At 43.6% G+C, this 23080-nt stretch overlaps 1 long non-coding RNA gene across 2 annotated transcripts in view; it reads right to left on the minus strand.

Annotated features, from left to right (window-relative positions):
* Positions 1-668: 668 nt before the first annotated feature.
* Positions 669-23080, minus strand: part of LOC119534059 — a 136757-nt gene continuing 114345 nt past the window's right edge. The window contains exon 4 of one of the 2 annotated variants that reach the window (XR_005216946.1): positions 669-1484. This is a non-coding gene — a long non-coding RNA (uncharacterized LOC119534059). Of the gene's footprint in view, positions 1485-4962; positions 6240-23080 lie in introns of those variants that run through there. The other variant, XR_005216947.1, reaches the window with a different exon arrangement.

Here is a 23080-nt window from a genome sequence, read left to right on the forward strand (position 1 = left end):
GGCGGGGCCACGCCTCCATGGGAACATCTCATCAGAATCATCTCCCACAGCTGGGTGGGGCACATTCCAAGCAAATCCAACCAGCACCAAAACTTCTGCCCCACACAAGACCACAAAGATAATGGCATTTGGGGGACACAATACACTCAAACCGGCACAACTTGTAAACCAACAGATGGATGGAGAAACATTCTTGGTGTTTCCATTACCCTTGTTCCTAAATGAGTAATTATTTCTTTGGTCTGGGTCTCAAAAAGCTTTGAATCTCTCTTGAAAATAGTCAAGATGATATACTCTTTCCTCTGTTGCCCATCCCCAAATAGTCTCTGCCCAAAACACAATTCGAGATATCTCCTTGAAATCATCTGTGGGATTTTCATGTCCTACCCATCTTACTTCACAAGCCATAATCCTAGTTTTAATAACCCTCCCTCCACTCTGTACCACAAGAGACATTCTAACCACTTTTTGAGGGTCTGGACTAATTAATAATGAGAGCTTGCATCTCCCAGCTAAGAATTTAGTTCAAGCTTTTACATTCTGCTGCCTCTGGACACAGCTGGTAACAAGGACTAAGCATTCCAGCAGCCCACAAATTGTAGACAAGAAATTCATTGATAATGAAATAGATTATCAAGAACAACCAAAGAAAAGGCAACCTATTATAAATAAAATGTGAATTAGTAAGGTAAATGTTAAAACAAGTATACAGAAAGGAACAGCAAACTGCTATCTGCTCCAGAGATGTCAATTACCAGCCTCCGCAATCTGTCTCCAACTCGACTGTCACTTTCCTGCCAGTTACACGACATCAGCTCTACATGTCACGAGAATGCAGCTGAACCAAGGTAGAGATAAAGCCCCAGCCAGCCTGCAATCTCCCCATCCTCCCATGGTCTCAATCAGACCAGCCCCAGAGGCTTTTTCAAATGTACATCCTCCTAAGAATCATATTCCTCTTACCTCACCCTAAATGTTAACACTGGGGTGGACAAAGTGACCCTGGGAACCAGCACTTACCTTTGAATACTGTCCAAGGAACATGCCATTTTGCCCAACTGAATAGATCTAGGGGAAGTGCAGAAGTGAGTGACAACTGCGAAACAAGGCTCAGACAGACTGCTTGCTCAGTCTGTCTCCAGCTCAGAGGGAGTGAGCAGGAAATCAGTCTTATAGGTTAAGGACAGCAGGTGCTAACAGGGAGCAGGTGCAGGTTAGTTTGGCCTCCCAGCAGGGAGCTGGGAGCTTCAGCGGCCTCCATGATGTGACTCCCTGGATTGCAGGATTGCAGTTTTCAGCAGGTAGAGCCACATACCCCACTGTCATCTCACCCTGCTGGTCTCAGTGGCATGAGATTCTCTCAGCATTAAGAAACTACTGTGGTCAGTTTCTCCAGGGCTGTGCAGCAAAGAGGCCTATCTCAGTCTGATAGTGTGTATGGAAGCTGCAGGCAAACAGGTTCCTGAGGGTTCAGGAGAAGCCACCTAGCAATTATAACGACAAAATGAATTTATGTTACGCTTTTTAAAATAAGCAAACTGAGCCCTAGTGTTCAGCCCTGTGCTTGGTGCTATGAGGGAACTAAAAAAGAAAATTCCTGCTCTCAAAGCAAATGTGACCTCGTTAGGAGAAAATATCCTTGCATGTAAAATTATGCCTGCTGTGGGGCTGTGGGTCCTCCTGCACCCACACAGGGTGCCTGCTTGCTGAGAGGGTCAGCAGCAGCTGGGCCAACTTATGCCCTAGGCACAGTGGGCACAGTGCTTAGGGCCCACCATACTTTCAGGGACCAGAAAAATACAAATATAATCCAACCTAGATTGTATGTGTCTTTATACTAATGCAGGCATAAAATTGAATTTTTAATATTTTTTTATGGAGGAAGGAGTCCATGAAGGCAAGCCTGCAGTGGGCCCACAAAAGCTATAATGTGACTCAGAGCACAAAGGAAGTTAATCAAGCAGCTGCATGAAATGCCTGACTCCTTTTCTACCTTTGCATGTGTGGCTGCTCAGCCAAGCAGGAGACCTGCAACTCCCCTTTACTTCTCTCCCAAGAGATCTGGAGCAAGCCCTGAGCATCCATTGTGCTCACAGGCTCGTGGGCTCTGCCATGGACCTAGAAATAAAATATTGGTATGGATAATGATGGTGATAATAAAAGCAGCGATTTAAGGAGTACTTTCCACTTACCTCTGTGAGTGCTAAGGGGTTTATATGCTTTATCACATTTAATCGCCTACAGATCCCCAGCAGGTAGGTAATATTATCCACATTTTACAGACAATGAAATCACAACTCAAAGAAATTAAATAATGAGCCTAAGCCATAGCCCCTGCATTGCACAACTCCAGGAGTGCCATCCATGTTAGATTCCGTGTTAGCGATACCCCCAGGAATTATATAACAGCACTGGCTGGGATCACTGGATGGCCTGACTGCAAAGCTCATGTGCTTGGCATCTTCACTCCACTGTCTCTAAAAGTATAGAACTTTCCCTAGCAGAAAGCACACCCCCAGCCCAAATAACATGAGAGGAAGAGCAAGAAGTGGTACCCTAAGCCCAAATTTCCCTAAACCAAAAATCCTGAGCTTTGCTAAAATACTGACACCTCAAAAACTGCAGGACAAAAGGGCCCCTCACGGCCCAGGCCCCCAAGCTTGCTAATATCAGTCCTCCTGGGAGCCTGTGTCCACAGCTGTGGGGGGACAGGAGAGAGAGTGGAAGAGCAGACATCTGTCACCATCTGTCCCACGTGGTAGATTGTCCTGCTCCCAGGTTTTCTCATCTCACTATCTCACCATCACTGTTTGGCATGTCTTTGCCATCTTATTTTAGAGGCTGCCCAAGGCCCCTTGTGAGCATGTCGGGATGACGGAGATAAAATTAACCGCTAATTTTTCCCTATGTATTTCCCATAAACCATCTTAAATCTTTTGTCAGCCAATGTGGATATAAACAGTTAGTTATAAGTTGTGCAGCACTTTGCTATTCCAAGGATGGTCCCTGGGCAAGCAGCATTGGCATCACCCGGGAGCTTACTAGAAAGGCAGAACCTCAGGCCTCAGTAGATCCACTGTTGACTTGTGTGCATATTAAAGCTTGAGAAATGTTAAAACTGAGTCACTGATTGTCAAGTTTGGTTGTTCATTGAATCAACAAGAGCTTTGAAAAAAATACTGGTACATAGATCCATAGATCCATCCCAGAGGCTCTGATATCATTGGTATAAGGGGGCAGCCCAGGCATTCAGGATTTTTTAAAGCTCTCAAAGTGATTCCAATATGCAGCAGAGTTTGAGAACCATTGGCTAAGTAATGTGGTCTGGCAGTGCTTCTGAAGAATTGAGGAAGGAGGGCATGCCAGGTGTCACGAAGAGAACTGTGTCCTCTAAAAAGATATGTTCAAGCCTTAACTCCTGGTCTTGTAAATGTCATCCTATTTGGAAATAGGATATTTGAAAATGTTATCAGTTAAGACAAGGCCAAATTGCATTAGGGTGGGCCCTAATCCAATATTCTTCCTTATAAGAAGAAATTTGGACAATGTCAGTAGGAGATGGACAGAGGGGAGAATGCCATGGGTTGCCAGAAAACCATGAGATCTAGAAGAGGCATGGAACAGATTCTTCTCTATGGACTTCAAAGAAGCATGACCACGCAGACACCTTGATTTCAGACTTCCAGCCTCCAGAACTGTGAGACAATAAATTTCTGTTGTTTTGAGCCATTAGGTGGTATTTTATTATAGCAGCCCAAGCAAACTCAGACACCAGTTGAAGAGAAGATCATGAACAGATTTATGGAGGTGGAAGTGAACATATACATACATGAGGTGGTGAGATCTGCCTGAAGAGTATGGAGAGGACTTTTCAGGGGCCAGTAGGGAGAGGCGCATGTTTAGGAGGCAGACATGGTCATTGACCTCAGACTTACAGTGGTAAGAAATAGGTGCTAGAGGAGATGAAAGCCACTCTTAGCAAAGCTTGCTCAGATGATGGCTTACTGGATAGGACTGAGGGTAGGATGGGGTCAGGGAGGCCAGCTGTTTGTCGGAATCCATGGAAGAGCTGATGAGCTTGGAGAGGCACGATGACAATGTCAAAGAGAAGTGAGTGATGAGAAACATGTCAAAGGAAAAATCTATGAGAGTCAGCTTTTTCCCCCTTGCACTAGAGACAAAGATGGCTAGACAGGGGCTCCACTCATGTCTTCTGATGTTGATGCTGGTCTTACTTTATTGGTGGCAGGAGAAATAAATGTGGAACTGAAGGGGACTTTCCTTGGCAGGGAAAGCTGTCAAAATTGCCATTTTTAAATTCAGTTTTTCTTGTATCACAGCAATGACAATCAGTTTAAATGTATCCATTTACAGAGTTGGGATTTTTAGTCTATGTTCTAGTTTGCTAATGCTGCCAGAATGCAAAACACCAGAGATGGATTGGCTTTTATAAAAGGGGGTTTATTTGCTTACATAGTTACAGTCTTAAGGGCATAAAGTGCCCAAGGTAACACATCAACAATTGCGTACATGCACTGGAGGATGGCCAATGGTATGTGGAAAACCTCTGTTAGCTGGGAAGGCACGTGGCTGGCATCTGCTCCAAAGTTCTGGTTTCAAAATAGCTTTCTCCCAGCACGTTCCTCTCTAGGTTTCAGCTCCTCAAAAATGTCACTCTTGGTTGCTCTTGGGGCATTTGTCCTCTCTTCGCTTCTCTGGAGCAAAGTCTGCTTTCAAAAGCCATCTCCACAATGTCTCTGTAAGCTGAAGCTCCTCTCTCAGTTCCAGTGCGTTCCTTGAAGTGTCCCTCTTGGCTGTAGCTCCTCTTCAAAATGCCACTCACAGCTGCACTGAGTTCCCCCTGTCTGTCAGTTCATTTATATGGCTCCAGTGATTTAATTTAGACCCACCCCAAATGGGTGGGGTAACACCTCCATGGAAATTATCCAGTCAGTTGGGTGGGGCACATCTGCAGGGAAACCCTCAAAGAATTACAATCTAATCAACACTGATATGTCTGCCCACACAAGATTACTTCAAAGAATATGGCCTTTTCTGGGAGATATAATACATTCAAACCAGCAAAGCCCATGATGTAATACTTAAAAGCAAATATGTCATCCCTTGTTTATAGAAATAAATATCATGGCCTAGCAGGGACATCAGCAGGCCCCAGGTGATCGAGTAGGGGTGGAAATAGAAATCTCTGCAACTGCTAAGTTCCAACACCAGCCAATGGATTGGGGGTCAAGAGGTCAAGCCCGTGTTCAGCGGTCAGGGGATTTCCAGGGTCAGGAGCAAAGACATCAGAGATCAAGACAGTCAGCCAGTGAAGTCATGAAGGTGAGATTATTGGCAAGACACACCCTAACCTGCTGTACACATCTGGTGATTTTATGCCTATGGCAGAGGCTGTGTTCATGTGTGAGGAGGCTGTGGTCTGGGTTTGAAGATCTCATGGGACAAAAAAAAGAGGGTCCAAACTACAGTAGCTTCAGGTGTCCTGAACTGCTTATGCTGCTCCTCACTCAACAATAGGAGGACATCGGATCTGCCTTTTGTTTTGTTTTGTTTTCTTCTAGTAATGGTGATGGGCTATGAGTAGCAGCAGTCCTCAAACCTTAGAGGGCATCAGAATCACCAGGAGGGCTTGTCAAAACAGAGATTGTGAGATCCACTGTGCGCCCTGGGTTTATGATTCAACATGTCTGAGAAGAGTCTTCAGAATTTGCATTTCTAGCAAGTTTCCTGGTGCTGCTGTGTTGCAAACCACACTTTGAGAACCACTGCTATACAGCTGAGCACTTACTCTCTCCCCATCGTGATCAGTGATAAATGTTTGAGGAGCCAAGATTCAGGGTGACAGTGGAATGTAATTTCCTTTCCTCGTAGAATACTATTGATTGAGGATCAAGTTCAGTTATCTCTTGGCATTCGTTAGCTTCATGTCTAACCAACTGAGTTAAGTGGCCTCACTTTTTAAATTCTTCCAGGATCTAAATCAATGACGTAATAAGGCACTTACCCAAGGACTCTGACTGGTTCTGAATGATTTGACTTTTGTGGTGGCATTTAAACTAGCTTTGGTAGATTGGTGCCAGCAAAAATATGTTCTTAATCTTAATCCTCAGTCCTGTGGGTGTGAACCCATTGTAAATAGGGCCTCTTGAAAATGTTATTTTTAGTTAAGTGTGGCCCAACAGAATGAGAGTGGGTCTTAATCCACATTACTGCAGGCACTATAAAGGGAAAAAAAAAAACAGAATCCAGAAGTTAGAGAGGGCCAGAGAGGAGCAGAAGCCAAAGGTGAGTGGAAACTGGGAGAGCAGATGAAAGAAGATGACATCACCATGTGGTAAGAGGCAGAGATGCAAGACAGGGAGCCCCAAGGATTGCAGGCAGCCGGGACAGAAACACTGCAGACTCCAGAAGAAAGCAAGCCTTGCCAATTTCTTGATTTGGGACTTTTTTGAGCCTCAAAACCACAAGCCAATGTATTCCTGTTGTTAGGTCAAAACTGATGTGTGCTGTTTGTGATAGCAGGTTTGGCAAACTAAGACACTAGCCCTTGAACTCTGGCAGAGTCCCCTTTGGAAGGAGCATGGCTAACTCTGTCAACTATATTTAATGAGCAAGTGAATAAGGCACTGGGGCAATACCAGTATGGAGGAAAGAGCATGTGATATCGAGTCAAGGAACATGGGTTGAAGTTCATGTTCTGTTACAAACACGCTGTGTGACCTTAGACAAGTCATTTCCCTCTCTGAACTTTAGTTTCCTCATCTGAAAAATGTAGATGATTGTTGGAATTAAATGAGATGGTGTGAATAAATTGCTAGTATATTACATATTAATCCTTCCATCCATCTACTTTTCAGCAGTTTTGGGTATAATTAAGATAGTATGCATAAAAAGACTTTGCTTGACCCAAAACTATAACATCAAGGTATTTAAAGAAATATCCTCACTTGTATCCAAGAAGGCATGTTCATTGCAAATATTGACTATAATAGCCAAAGTTGGGAAAAATCTAAAGGTTCATCAAAAGGAGAATAAATTTTAGTACATCCATACTAAATAATGTTAACAGGGATTTCACCAAATGTAATAGACATTTGGTGGAATGTACTAATGTGGAAACATCTACAAGTCATATTAAGAGAAAAAAGGAACTTGCAAAGCAATGCATATTAGACTATCTTATTCATGTTTTTTAAACCCACACAGATATGTGTAATAATTCATAGGAAAGTGGCTAGAATAATATACAATTAGTTGCTAAAGAATAGTTATTTCTGGGGAGGGAAGTGCAACTGGGGAAGGGAAATGTTTCCTTTTCATACTATGAATGTACCAGGCCCTGTTTATGTACCTTTCAGATCAGCTTAGCCCCACCTGCTTGCTGGACCCCAGTCCCCTGCTCTGGGCCAGAGGAACTCCAGCCAAGGCCTGGGGCACAGCAACTGTTGTCTCATCTTCTACCCCAGCAGGTCATCTGAGTTTCCCCTGCAAGCCAGAGTCAGACCAGCTCCTGCCATGGCAGAAGCCAGTGGATTTAGACAGACCCACAGACACTCTGGCATCCCCAGCAGCTGCCCAAGGAACCAAGAAATACAACCTAGAGGACAGACTCTGACCAAGGAAAGACAGGAGATGGCAAGGAGCTTCCTTGGGTATAACTGGCTCCTTGGAGATGTCCCACATGACCAAAAACATCTTGTTCTTTTTTTCTTATGAACCTTTGGTCTATTTGGTAACTCCCCATCCTGTGTTTACTTTCCTCCTTCCAGGACCTCGGCTCTCTTTTTCCCTCACTCTTGCTTCCCCCACCTTACCCCTAAAGTATTAATTAGCACAGCAAGCTTTGCCTCAGACTCAATTCTCTATGAAGTCTGGACTGAGACAACATACTTTCATATTCTCTGAACTTTTCACAATGATAATGTATTCAGATAATACTTGCTTATGGATAAAGTTAGATTAAGTGGGGCAAAGGTGTTTTGTTTATTGTAAAGAGCAGTACAAATGTTCTGATTATTCCAGGGGTTTTGCTGGAAGGATGGCTAGGTAGATGAATTGTGCATCTTCATTGTCCAGGTGTTCCCAGTGGAACCCACCAACCAAATGCTCCCATTCGACAAAGTGGAATGTAGTGTTTTCATTGCTTTTCACAGAACCCCAGTGTCTCCCACAGTCAGGTCAGCTAAGTCAGACACTCCCACCCCACGCCCACATCACCAACTTTTTCAAAACCTCTGCCTCCTTAGCCTTCCTTTTTCCTTCCTGAAAATGATGTATTTTTTTGTGTGTGTAATATTTAGATAGTTTCAGGTTGATTTAACTGGGGGCCAAAGAAACCACAGTTCCAACAAGGGCTACCAACTTCCTTCTTTTCTTAGCATTAAAGAGAATCTTGAGCTGTTCCTAAGAAGAGGAAAAGGCGTGGGAGGGGTGGAAAGCTTGCCTTGAAGCTTAGCTGGGCCTAATAGCTTCCCCCTGCTTTCTCCCGTAGCAAATGTCTCCAAAGACTCTGAAGTTAAAGAGGTGGTTAAAAGGATAGGGGAGAAGAGGAGTTGTTTAAAAAAAAAATTCTATCATTGGACATGTTTATAGACAGAGGAGCCAAAAGAAATCGTGTTTTGCAGAGTCAAATTTCAAATGCAAAAAGGAGGTACCGTACATAGTCTTTCCAGTTCTTTGTATACTCCAGCGTCTGAGGATAATGGCTGTGTGCCAACTGAAGGGTGAGGCAGTCCGGATCAGTAGTTTGCCTTGGATAGATATTCTGGGTACAATTAGAGTACTTTTACCTTCAGGGAAGTTCCTGTGGATGCTTTTTAAGCAACACAGAAGGGAGAGAATGGTGTCCTTCTTGGGCATTGTTTGTTTTGTCCCAGAAAATTGCCTTTTACTCTGACTCAGGAATTGTTTGAAAAGACAAACAAGAGCCTGTGGATAATCAGAGCCTTGGCTTTTAGGTGAGAGAGGATTTGTTCTCTCTTATATAAGAATCCTGGGAGTCAAATACCCTATAATTGGATAGACTTGCTGTAGAATTTCTTTGGGCAATTATTCAAAAGGAAAAGTTTAACCAAAAGAAATTTAAATACGAAAAACTCTGGGTTTGTTTTTTTTAATGTAAAACTATAGAGTCCAGATGAGCTGCTCTGAAATTGTGTATCTTTCCTTAAAGCAAGCCCTGATTTCAGATTTAGAATGGAGCAAAGGGCTGAGAGAAGCCTTCTCCCTCGTATCAGAAAAAGAAGTTCACTGGGCTGCCCTTTGTCTGACATGATTCTGTTCTGGTTGATAACTCTGGCAAAGTCAAGGTTTTCCTGGACATGGTCAGGTCTGCTCAGCAATTTTAGGCTTATGGACTCCTTTTTGGACCGCCAAACAACCCAAGAAAGAACATTCTGTTCTGTAACCATATTCCTATAACAATATTTGAGAACTTCCTGCTTTTTCTCTGGGTTTGTTCAGGAGGTTGAAAAGTGCTTCCCAGAAAGCTTTTCCAATCCCTTAAAAACCCTACTGTTTTAGCTCTGAGGTCATTCTTGTCCTAGTGACAGCTGGGTTCCCCACCTCCCACTGCCGATTCCTATTTGCTGGAGCTCTCCACCTTGCCGGCTCTGCGTTACCCAGTCCTGGAGCCAGCCCTGACCGGGGTAGAAGATAGATTCAGAGCCTTAGGCCCACCAGGAGAAGGACCCTGGAACAGGTTGTGCTGCCACCAACCCCCTGTGCCTGGGCTGAGGCCTGGATGTCCTCCTGCCCACTAAGTCATAGCCTTCTACCAACTCCTTCCTCACAGATGGGTTTCCCCCAACATGCCGCGGAAGCCCTGGTACCTGGCCTGCTCTTCTCAGCATCTCTCTCTTCCGGGAATGGACCTGACCCTGTATTCCAAGTCAGGGCCTGGGGGCTCCCTTTTCATTGGACAAATCATCTAGACCCAAAAACCACCACCTACTGCCAGGGATTGCCAGCTGCCATGCCCACCCTCCATGCCAGATGCCTTAGATGGCAACCCCTGCCAGGACTGCACCTGCACACCCTATGGTTCAGAGGTCCTCAGACATTAGTGGGCATAAGAATACCCAGGAGCTTGTTCAATGCGGAGATTCTGATTCAGATGCCTGTGTTTTTTTTAAAATTCTATTTCATTGAGATATATTCACATACCATGAAGTCATACAAAGCGTAAAATCAATTGTTCACAGTACCATTACATAGTTGTACGTTCATCACCAAAATTAATTTTTGAACATTTTCATTACCACACACACAAAAATAATAAGAATAAAAATGAAAATGAAAAAGGACAATTAAAGTAAAAAAAGAACACTGGGTACCTTTTTTTTGCCCCCATTTTTCTACTCATTCATCCATACACTGGACAAAGGGGAGTGTGATCCACATGGCTTTCCCAATCACATTGTCATCCCTCATTAGCTACATTTTTATACAATCATCTTCAAGATTCAAGGGTTCTGGGTTGTAGTTTGATAGTTTCAGGTATTTACTGCTAGCTATTCCAATTCATTAGAACCTAAAAAGGCTTGTCTATATTGTACATAAGAGTGCCCACCAGAGTGACCTCTCGGCTCCTTTTGGAATCTCTCTGCCACTGAAGCTTATTTCATTTCCTTTCACATCCCCCTTTTGGTCAAGAAGATGTTCTCCGTCCTGCAATGCCAGGTATAGATTCCTCCTCGGGAGTCATATTCCATGTTGCCAGGGAGATTCACTCCCCTCGGTGTCAGATCCCACATAGGGGGAGCAGATGCCTGTGTTTTTGAATAAGTGTTTCCCCACCTGAGTGATTCTGATGGAAAGTCTCCGTGAACCATATCTCGAATAACCCTGCTATGGGTGAACCAACGCCCTAGACCAAGTCCTGCACAGCTCTGGATGCCTTCCCCTGCCCTTCCCCTGATCTCACCTCTTCATATCCCAGCCTGCTTTGCAGCTGTGTCCACCCAAGCCATGACATCATCTATCACCTTTTAACATTTTTACATTGCATTTAAAGTCTCCTTTGGTTATGAGACCTGTGTTCTCTCTGAACCCAACAAGACTACAAATTGCACCCTTACCTCATGCACCCATGTATGCACAGGGTCCTACATACATTGGTCATTCACTAAATTCTACATCTGGTGGTGACAAGAAGGCAATTTAAGGAATATGCCTTATTAAAGAGAAATTTATATTGATATTTCAAGCATGATGAATTTTCAGTGAACTGTAGTCACACAAAAAATGGACAAACATTGGCATAAGAAGGTTAAAAAAAAGATAAAATTATTTTATATTTGTTCTGTTTTGTCTATCTGCATCTTTTTTATGCTGCAGCACAATACATTCTGATTTGGTACAAGAAGGAACTTTCCATCCACGGCTTTATTTCAGAAGGCCGCCTGAAGAACTGGCACCCCATCTTGTGGGCAGAGAGCTATCTGCATAGCACACCCGCTTTACCACGAAACCATCCCTGGCAGCTTCCTGCAGGGAGTCAACCAACCCCATGACTGTTCAATTTCAATTTACTTTCCCCAGTGGGAGAGGTCCAGGCCTTTCTTTGGGTTCACCTCCCCCATTCCCTGGACCCTGCTGCACCCCCTTTCCTGGCCTGTCATCCTGATTCACAAGACATAACACTGGGGCCTCTATTAGCAGAGAGAACGACAGCAAGAAATACAGTATGTGGGAAAAACCTTCCGCTTTCTCCTTTCTCTGCAATTATCACTCAACTGCTTCAGTAAACAACAAAATTGTTCCCCACACACATCATTACCGATTACAAGATTAAAATAGTCTGGAGGTCAGGAAGGCAAACACAGGTTAGTTTGAGTTTCTGAAATGAAATGCTTTCCCTGGACAAAGCTCCCTTAACCCTTTATGTCCAGGGGGAAAATAAGGATAATAGGCCAGATAGAAGCCAAGGAAGCATCTCCCCATTCACACAGGAAAAGCTTCTAGAGAGAAATAAAATAAGAAAAAGACAAAGCACAGTGTGGGCCTGTGTCTGGGTGAGGGTGAGGCAGACTTAGGGTCTGGGCTAAGTCCCTTCCTGGGACTCTGAGGCCTGTGTAATCTCTCCTCGGGCATGAGGCATCTACAGGCCCACATATCAAGTCCAAAGTAAGGGCTCTTAAGAGGAGGAGCTCCATGCTTATCTCTCCAGACTTTAGACTATTGTTGTCCTCCTGCCCAGTGATCATGAGCTTTTGCATAACCAGGGCAGAATAATAGTGGCCAGACTTGACAGGTTAGAGCTGAAAGCATCCTCCCAGACCACCAGGCTAACGTACACCACTTGAGGGGCACTGTGTATTCTGTGTGAATACTGCCCCTGGAAGGCTAAATTTGGGGGAAAATTGTTTTCCAGTACTACATCTGGCCTTCTTAGATGATGTTCTCTGATAATGGGCAACTACTCTGGATGAAGGGACATTTTCCATGATCTTGAAATATTTCCTGAAAGCGTTCATGAGGACCAATCATGAACTAGCCAATTTAGTCAGGCAGAATGTTTCCATAATGGACATAAAGTTTACTCAAATGACTACAAGACCCAGGAAAGTACCATATATATGAGCCAGACCTATCATAAGGCCTGTGACCTGATTGGACACACATATCATCTTACAGCCTTTGAATTCAAATTTAAAAAATGTGCTGGCCAAACAAAAACATCTGCAGGCCAAGTTCAGCTCCCTGGCCCCCAGTTTGCAATCCCAATCTAGTTTCATGTGATTGAGCCCTAATTCATTTTCTTCATATGGGAATGGGAATGATTGTATTAGGCAATGGGTAAAAGTAAAGTAAAAGTAAGAGATCAGAATAAACAAGGCATTTTTTTTTTCTCCTTCTAACTAGCAGCCCACATTCTCCCTCTACAGTGAAGTGTCATCCAGACTATGGAAAAATGATCCCCATCAGAGGGACATGCTTTCCAGGATGTTTTTTCAGGAAGAGGGAAAGGTTTCACCAGCCAGCCCCATTCTTTTCTCATCTCCTTTGAGACCAGTAAATGTTTGCAAAATGTCTAGCCAACATTAAAAGTGATCCGTGGTCATAAACTAAAGGGTTTTCTTCTGCTGAAACTGAACGGCACTGGCCATAATAAAACCATGGCCGTGGCTTTATACTTGCTGCTGTAACAACAGCACTGACCAGTTCAGTCTTCTGGTATTCTGTCCTGATGCCTGATGAAGCCAAGGATGCAGGAATACATGATGATTGTATCCCAAGTGCCATCAATGTCTGTACCACCCAAAGACATCAATGAAGAAGTTGACCCGGTGCCTAATGCAATCATTCCGATTCCCATATGAAGAAAATGAATTAGGGCTCAATCACATGAAACTAGATTGGAAAAAGATGGCACTCTAAGCACAGGGTGCACCCAGATGGAATGATCCTGCAGCTGCTCCCAGCAAACATGGTGCTGGACCACAGAGACTCTGAAAAGGATTCTGGGGAGTGCAGGGCGGGCTGCAAAGGGTGGGAGGGAAATGTCAAACTTTGGAGATTTAGATCACATGTGGGTTCCATGCAGCCTGGCCCAGTAAAAAGCAATATTGGGGATGGTTGTGAGGATTTAGGCACTAATTTTAGAATAGTTTATATTTAATTGGTTTAATAACATTTCATCGCCAATATGATATCAAGCGAAGGCACCTACCTGTTCAGTTCCTTTCCCTTATATTTTCCCTAAGTAGGAAAACTCCAAGAATATGAGGACAGGAAGAGGATCACTCCCTTATATATGTATGCTGAAATTCAGTAGAGAATCTGTTAGAGAACAGTTGGTAAACTGAAAGCTACAATGAGGGAAGGAAAGGGTCAATGATATCAGTTGGTTAATAACTGCTGCTCTGAGCCCTATAGTGCCTCCCACTCTACCACCCCAGCTGCCCTGGCTCCCTGGAATCCTAGTTTGGCACTGTTGGGGATCACTCTGGCACCCACCAGCTCATCAGCCCACCAGGCTCCCAGCCTCCCACCATGGGTCCTGCACCCCAGCCCCCAGCCCCACAGATCCCCTGGAGCAGCACAGGACCAGACCCTGGCAGAGATACAAAGCCCAGTGCCCAGCTGGTCCCCCGAGGCAGTGGCCTGCACTCCTCCAAGGTTGTGCCTCCAATGGGCACTGTAGCCTCTGCAGTGTACTGCTTCAGTTAAGTATTTTGAATACAACCCCCAGGAAAAGGGTTGGAATAGGGAAGGCTTGGCATAAGAAGACTTTTAAATGGAAAGATGAGAAATCCACAGGTAAGAAATGTTTATTAAGACTACTATAAGAATTTTGTAAGAATTTGTATGAAAGGGAAGAATTGAAAGAGGATCAACTACAGAGGAGCTAGAAAGGAGATAAATAACTGCCTTATCAGATAAAGGGTGAGATGAGGAAAATAAAGTTCAGATTACATGAGATACCATAGCCAAGAAATGCCTATCTGTTCAGCTAGGGAGAAAAAGCCAAAGGAACTTTATATGTGGCAAAATTAAGGTTGGGATGACCATAACCAACACAAGGAGGAAAAAATGCAACAGGTTTTGTGGAAATTTACTATAAACCCAGAACATTATCTCAGGCTGCTATCAAATGCAGAGTAAGACATATAGGGTCTCAGGAGGCGTGGAGGTTTTCTTGGCCTGTGTGTTTTCTGGATGCTCACTCAGTGCTAAGCACATGACAGGAAGTCTACAAACACAGGATGACTGATACCCTCTTCAAAAAACTGGGCTTAATGGAAATAAATTATGGCCAAAAAGATCACCCAGGAGAGATTCCAGGTCTGCCTAAGAGGTAAGAGAACAGGAGATACAAGGTACCACTCAGGTATTCTGTTCTCAGGAGATTAAAGCAGGTCTGAGAAAATGCATCTCCAGGCAGCCTAAGGAGGAGCCAGACCACAGTATTCAGGGTTAAGACAGAATGGGTCCAAGAGGCAGGGCAAGATGGCAGCACAGGGAAGTGTGGAATCTAGTTAGTCCCCTAGAGCAACCAGGAAATAACCAGGAACAACTAGAAAATAGTCTGGAACAACCAATGGGGGGACATCCATGACCAGACAACATAGAACTGTAAGTAAAGCTCCTCAAACTGTGGAGCTGGTGCCCCTCACCCACCGGCATAGCAGGCTGAGTTGCAAAACTTCCCTGTGGGAAAAAGAAGCAGTCCCTCCCAGGAGCAAGGGACTGTAGCTCAGCCAAGCTCCAATAGCACTTTTAATTAACAAATTTGAACTACTGAATACATGCTATGAGCACAGATAAGGAACTTGGAGGTTTATCTGGCAGAGAGGAGGCAGGACTGATAAAAAATATATATATAAATAAATAAAAACAGAGGCTTTTGGAATCCACTGAGATCAGAATACTGGAAAAGGGCCGGGCCCAAGAAAACGGGCACATAGAACCGGGTACCAACTCCAGTCCTTGCCTGGTGAGCTGGAGGGCTGGGGACCGGCTCTGAAAAGAGGACTTCTTGCTTTTTTCCTTTTTTTTTTTTCCCTCTCATTCTAAGTAGCTCACTAGAAAAAGGTTTAAACAGTTTCAATTATCAGCACTGACCCAGGCAAGTGTGGAGTTAAGATTGTGAGAGAATCAAAGGAAAAACTCAAGTGTAGGAGACAATTCCCTAAAGAGCTTATCTTCCCTAAGAAAAGGAAGAGAGGGGTCCAGATCAAGTGGCAGCCCTCCCTCAGAGAACTCAGACCCCAGGGCCTGGGGGAGAGGGGGCAGGGGGAAATAAAGAGCCTCAGCTTGGCTTCTGACACCCACGGTCCATGGCCAGGACAGAGTCCACTGAGAATTAAATACACCACACCTCTTTATGCTGGTGGGGAGCTGTGGGCTGAAAAGCACTACCTGCTGGGCAGGATAGGAAAAGCACAGAATCTAGCGGCCTCACAGGAAAGTCTGACAACCTGCTAGGTCTCACGCTCAGGGAAACCTGATACTGAATACAGTCTCCTCCTGAGACCTGGGTCCATCTGGTCTGGGAAAATCTGATTGGGGTAATCAAGGAAACCAGATACCTAAACAACAAAATATTACAAATCACACTAGGAAAAATGACAGCAGACTTGGAAAGGCAGAAGAAAGAATCAGTGAGCTGGAGGACAAGACATCTGAAATACTGCATACAAAGGAACAGATGGTGAAAAGAATGGAAAAATATAAGCAGGGTCTCAGGGAACTGAATGATAACATAAAGTACATGAGAAGGAGAAGAAAAGGGAAAAGGAAATAATCACTGCAAATTTCCCATCTCTTAAGAAAGACATAAAATTACAGATCCAAGAAGCGTAGTGTACCCCAAATAGAATAGGTCTGAGTAGGCCTACTCCCAGACATTAAATAATCAGATTATTAAATGTCAAAGACAAAGAGAGTATTCTGAAAGCAGCAAGAGAAAAGCGATCCATGACATACAAAGGAAGCTCAATAAGGCTATGTGCGGATTTCTCAGTAGAAACCATGGAGGAGAGATAACAGTGGTATGATAGATTTAAGATACTGAAAGAGGAAAAACTGCCAACCAAGAATTCTATATCCAGCAAAACTGGCCTTCAAAAATGAGGGAGAATTTAAAATATTTTCAGACAAACAGATGCTGAGAGAGTTTCTGAACAAGATACCTTCTCTATAAGAAATACTAAAGGCAGCACTGCAAGCAGATAGGAAAAGGCAGAAGAGAGAGGTTTGGGGAAGAGTGTAGAACTGAAGGCTATCACTAAGGGTAAAAAGAGAGGGAGAGGAAAAATAAAAATAGAATAAGATGACATATAAAATCCAAAAGACAAAATGGTAAACAATAGACATTATGTTGAGTGAAATTAGTCAGAAACAAAAGGACAAATACTATATGGTCTCACTAATATGGACTAACATTGATGAGTGAAATTTGAGAGTTGAGAACACAGGTTATCAGGAGATAGGAAGAGGTTAGAGACGGGGCATTTGATGCTGAAGGCTTACAGAAGTTTCAGCAGGATTGATCGTATAGATCCAGAAAAGGAATGGACAGCATAATAATGTGTGATGGTGGCACAATATTGTAAGTACTCTGAATAAAGATGAGTGTGAGTACAGTTGAAAGAGGAAGGCTAAGGGCAGGTATGACACCAGAAGGAAAGATAGAAGATAAAGACTGGTGTACTGCTTTGAATGTATTATGTCCCCCAAAATGCCATTATCTTTGATGTAATCTTGTGTGGGCAGATATATTAGTGCTCATTAGATTGTAAACCTTTGAGTGTTTCCATGGAGATGCTACCACCCAACTGTGGGTGATAACTCTGATTGGATAGTTTCCATGGAGGTGTGGCCCCGCCCATTCAGCATGGGCCTTGATTAGTTGACTAGAGCACTGTATAAGCTCAGACAGAAGGAGCGAGCATGCTACAGCCAAGAGGGACACTTTGAAGAATGCACGTGAGCTGAGAGAGGAGCTACAAATGAGAGACAGTTTGAAGACAGCCATTGAAAGCAGGCTCTTGGTCCGGAGAAGCTAGGAGAGGACAAACGCCCTAAGAGCAACTGAGAGTAACGTTTTGAAGAGGAGCTATGGCCTAGAGAGGAATGTCCTGGAAGAAAGCCATTTTGAAACCAGAACTTGCAGCAGACGCCAGCTACTTGCCTTCCCAGCTAACAGAGGTTTTCCAGATGCCATTGGCCATCCTCCAGTGAAGGTAACCAATTGTTGCTGCATTACCTTGGGCATTTTATGGACTTAAGACTGTAACTGTGTAACCAAATAAACCTCCTTTATAAAAGCCAATCCATTTCTGGTGTTTTGCATCCTGGCAGCATTAGCAAACTAGAACAGATGGTTTTCCCTCTTTGAACAGTTACCTAGTCTCTTTGGGCACAACCCAGGCTTCTGAGCACCCAACTCTAATCAACTGAGTTGAAAAACTCTGGTGAAATAACCTTGAACACTCCTGACTTCCAAACATCTTATAGGGATGGGATCCCCAGAAAATGATGGCTTCCAAAGGAAATAAAGTTGTTGTCAGCCTCTTTCTCCATCCAGCCAGGTTCTTACCTTGACTGTAAGCTTTCCAAGGATGTCTTTGGGAATTGAAACATGTGGCCTACAAAAGGTATGTGCAGGTCCCAAACCCTGACCCCCAGTCCTGTGGGTGTGAACCCATCTGTAAACAGGACCTTTGAAGATATTATCAGTTAGGGTGTTCCCAAACTGAATGAGAGTGGGCCTTAATCCAGTAAGCTAAAGTCCTTATAAGCAAAGGAAATTGGACACAGAAAAAAAAAAGCCGCAGGAGAAACAATAAGTTGGAAGTCAGCAGAACCCAGAAGAGAAAGGGGTAAATGCTGCCATATGTGTTGCCATGTGACAGAAAAGCTAGGGAACCCCAAAGATTGCCAGCCAGCCAGAAGACACCAACTCTGAAGGAAGCATGCTTTCTAGTCTCTGAAACAGTAAGCCAATAAATTCCTGTTAAACCAACCCATTGGACAGTATTTATTTTGCATCTGGGAAACTAAAAAAGATGTCAGCAAGTGATTTCTTTCAGCCTAAAATATCCTCAGTGCCTAAGACAGTGCCTGATACACAGAAGGGGCTCAACTAAGTGTTTTGAAGGTGAATGAGTGAATGAATGAATGAATGAATGAAGGCAGTATTTCTCTACATTTTCTGTGCCCCGACATCACTGACAAGCCCAACTTGTCCATGTGAGTAACATCTCTCATTACACAAAGTAATTCATAGCATTTGGGGGGTAGTTGATGGGGGATGATGAGCTACATATCAAAAATATCTCATGCCATAAGTTTGATAATGCCCCTACACCCCAGAAAATTCTAAAATTTCTACTTGGATCCTCTGGAAAGAAGATTAAAAGAAAGCACTTGCTGATGTCCTCCATCTAGGCCCGTGGCCAACCTTGGACAAGCCAGGAAGAGCCACAAGAAACAGTCAGGCAAGAGCAAGCTGTCTCTCCAAGGCTGCAAGGCTCTGTTGCTCCTTCTCATCCATCCCCATGCAGGGTGACTCACTCACAGTGCAGGGCGTTTGCCATTCCAAGCATGGAAAATGGTTAAGATAATTTTGTTTTCAGAGAAAATATCCCACTAAAATGTGATACCAAAAGAGAAGCAAGAGCTCCTGCATGAAGCAGCATTTCCTTCTTACCCAAGAAAGTGCTTATCATGTTCCTCTGCCTTATGGTGGGGAGTGAGTGGCTGCCTTGCCTCACCCTTTCATGTTTTGGCAACTCAAGCCATTTCCACCAGGGCTTTACGGGCATGTGGATACCACTTTTGTCACCACCATGTGCCTCGGTGGGCTCAACACTTAAGAAGTGGCATTACTCATCCCATCAATATAGGCTCATTCTGCAGATTGTTCAGCCACCACGTCAATACCTGGCACAGAAGTACTCAGTAGCTACTGTTGAATGAATGGGTGAGTGAATGAGAAGATTGCAGAATAGGATCTGAAGGACTGAGACAAAAGAAGACTCATTTTAAATGAAATCTGAGAGGAGGATCCAAGTAGAGAGGACCGGGCTAGGAAGGGTCCACCTGAGGACAGGGACTACATAAAACAAAGAGCTGTCAAATGGCCATGAGGCCATGGCAAATAAGGAACCCTGGACCCACTAGCCTATGTCTTGATCAACAGCCCCTGGAATTTCCATGGCCTCTTAGTTCTTCAGTGGGTGCTGAGTGAAGGATGTGGGAAGTGACTGGCATTTCCAGCCAGAGATAGCCCATCATGAACTCAAGTTGTCCTTCCTCCCACCTGCCACCACAACAAAACCAATGAAGCAATAGAAGCAAGTCCTGAGGCATCGCCCATTGCATGAGATGAGGTAGGAGAGGAGTAGCGGGAAGCCCGGAGAGGGTGGATTACAATTTGCCTTTGGCACTTAATCTCATTGCCTTATACTAGGTGGTAGTCAAATCCCTGCTGCTTCCCTGAGCTCTGTAAAAATAAGGCCACAGCTCTTCCCTAGGGACAAATGCCTTACATGATGACTTCAGAATCTAAGCCTTGCTTGGAGTCTTTGTAGCCCAGTGTGACAGCCCAGATTTCAGTTTAACAACCAAAGCCTGCTGCCTTCCCACATCTGTCATGTTGTTCAGAGATGAGAACAGGAAGATCCTGTTCCCCAGGCACAGTCATGATGCTCTGACCCACCATCAGTAAAGGTCTGCTTTGAGTTGTAAATTCCACAAGAAGAGCAGCCTCTGGTTGTGGAGTGCTCATCCTATGCCCAGTCTGGGGTGCAACACTTCAGAGTTGAGTTCCTTGGAAGCAGATACTCTTACGATGGCCCATTTTATAAATGAGACCATAGAAGGGTTGAGCCACTACAGTGACATCCACCCCTTTGTCCAATAGGGTCAATTTATGAAACAAGGAAATAAGTTTGTTGCTCCAGATATGGAGATAGAGCACCTCCTCCCCAACCCCCTTCCAACTGCATCCATCGCTCCATCTTTCCATTAAATAAACATTTGCCAAGTACCTCCCTGTTCTTGGGCCTGCATGGCCTTCATGAGCGTCTCCCCAGGTGCTGATGCAAATCATCTGGCATCAGAAGAATGGAGGCCGGAAGGCAAGAGCCCAGTACTGCTGGGTGCCAGGGTCTTGGCCTGACCTCAGAGGAGAGGGTGGCTATTTGTTCACTGGCTCCCCTGTCAGGCCTGTGAGACAGGGTTCCCTAAGACACTCACTTTGGGCAGTTAGAATCCTGCCTGACTAGGTATAGGGTTGCCATATGATTCTGCAACCCCATTACTAGGTATATACTTGGAAGAACTGAAAGCAGGGACACAAACAGACATTTGCGCACTGGTGTTTATGGCAGCATTATTCATGATTTGTAACAGATGGAAATGGCCTAAAGGTATATTGACTGATGAACGGAAGGGCAAACTGTGGTGTATACATAAGATGGAATACTGAACAGCTGCAGGAAGGAATGAAGTCGTGTGGCATGCAACTAGGTGAATGAACCTCAAGGGCAGTATGTTGAGTGAAATAAGCCAAAGAGAAAAGGAAAAATATTGTATGGTCTCACTGGTATAAATTAACTGTAACGAGGAAACTCGGAGAATTGAATTCAAGAGCATAGGTATCAGAGGATAGAAAGCGGGCAGAGGTTGGGCAATCAATGAATAAGGACTACAGAATGTTCCATAAGGCTCAGTGTAAAGGTTCCTAGATCGTAAGCTCTTACAGCAGTCACATCTATTTTATTTCTCAATTCTGAAAAGCTGTGCTCTTTGTGTATAGCCTGATATTTCCCTGGAACTTTGGGTATCGGTGTAACACCTGAGACTCAGAGTTAGTTAGAGTCTTGCAGCTCTGAATGTCAGCATTACTCCATATAGCAACTGCTAAAGAAGCTGAAAAAGAGATCAGACTTCAATTAGAGATATGAATGAAATGCATCTGGTTAGGAATAAGATAAATCAGAATACAGGGTAAAGGATGATATTGATATTGTCTGTATTTTAAAACTTCAACTTCTGTGTGAGACCAAAGGAAGAGATGTTTATTGGTCCAAAATTTGAATTTTCTGTAGCACACTATCTAATTTAACCTATCTGGTCAGTTTATTGAAATAACCTAATTACATGGAACCCAGAACAAAGAACGAGATCTTGTTATTCTGCACAGGTTAAGTTAATACCCTGATATATCCCAGAGTATTTGGGGCAGAAAATAAAAAAGTATTTACAAAGTTCTCTTGAAGGATGGGGGAGGAGGAATGTGGAACTTTTAAACTTCCCTGCCTGAGAAATTCCTGATAGTTTCTCAAGCATTAGGAACTCCCAATTTAATAAGCCAAGCCCTGGATCTTGAGGCTTGCCCTTACAAAAATTATCTCCGCAATGATGAAACTAAACCTACTTATAACTATGCCTAAGAGACACCCCCAGAAAACCTCTTTTGTTGCTCAGATGTGACCGATATCTCTAAGCCAACTCTGCAAATAAACTTACCACCCTCCCCACTATGTGGGACATGACTCCCAAGGGTATAAATCTCTCTGGCAACATAAGACATGACTCCCAGGGATGAGCCTGGCCTTGACATCATGGGACTGAGAATGCTTTCTTTACAAAAAGTGGGAAAAGAAATGGAACAAAATAAAGTTTAGTGGTTAAGAGATTTCAAATAGAGTTGAGAGGTCATTCTGGAGGTTTCTCTTATGCAAGCTTAAGCCAGATATTATAAATCGCCACAGCATGTCAAGCTCCAACCAACAGTATTACTGAAAACCCTAAAGAATACCTGGGGCTCTATTTAAGTCTCTATAAATGTTTTACTTAGTAAGTTTATTTTTCACAAACTTAGGGCCTCCAGATTGTTCCTATGCCAGATAAGCCCTGAAACTCAGAGGTACCAGTCTCTCCAAGAACATCAACGAGTTTTATTCCTCCACCACATAAGGGAGACACCCCCCTTTCCAACATGAAGAAGTTAAAATGGTCATTGCCCAGATATCACTGAATATTGAGCAAATGATTAAATGAGAGGGATGGGGTGTAACTGAGAAATTAGGATTTAACAAATGATTATGACCTCTGCCTCATTATATAGATACTTATTTTTTTTGTTTATAGTGTATTAGAATAGCTAGAAGGAAATACCAGAAATTGTTGAGCTATAATCCAGTAGCCCTGATCTTTAATAATGATTGCATTGCTATATACAGAAAAAAAAGTCAGTTGCCCATGTTTGTATGGATCTACTTCTGGATGTTTTATTCTGTTCAACTGAACTATATATCCACAATAAGTAGATATACTACACTGTATATACTACACTGTCTTAGTTAACCTACCTTTTTTGTAAGTCTTAAAATTTGGTAAGAGTTCAATATTAGGGATCAATGTGGGGGGTGGGGGGTGGGTAAGGGATATGGGATATTTGGGGCTTTCTTGTTTCATTTTATTTCTTTTTCTAGAGCAAATGTTCTAAAATTGATCATGGTGATGAATGCACAACTATGTGATGATACTGTGAACCACTGATTGTACACTTTGGATGGATTGTACAGTGTGTGGATATATC

Source organism: Choloepus didactylus, chromosome 5 (assembly GCF_015220235.1).
Source record: "Choloepus didactylus isolate mChoDid1 chromosome 5, mChoDid1.pri, whole genome shotgun sequence".
Lineage (NCBI taxonomy): Eukaryota > Metazoa > Chordata > Mammalia > Pilosa > Megalonychidae > Choloepus > Choloepus didactylus.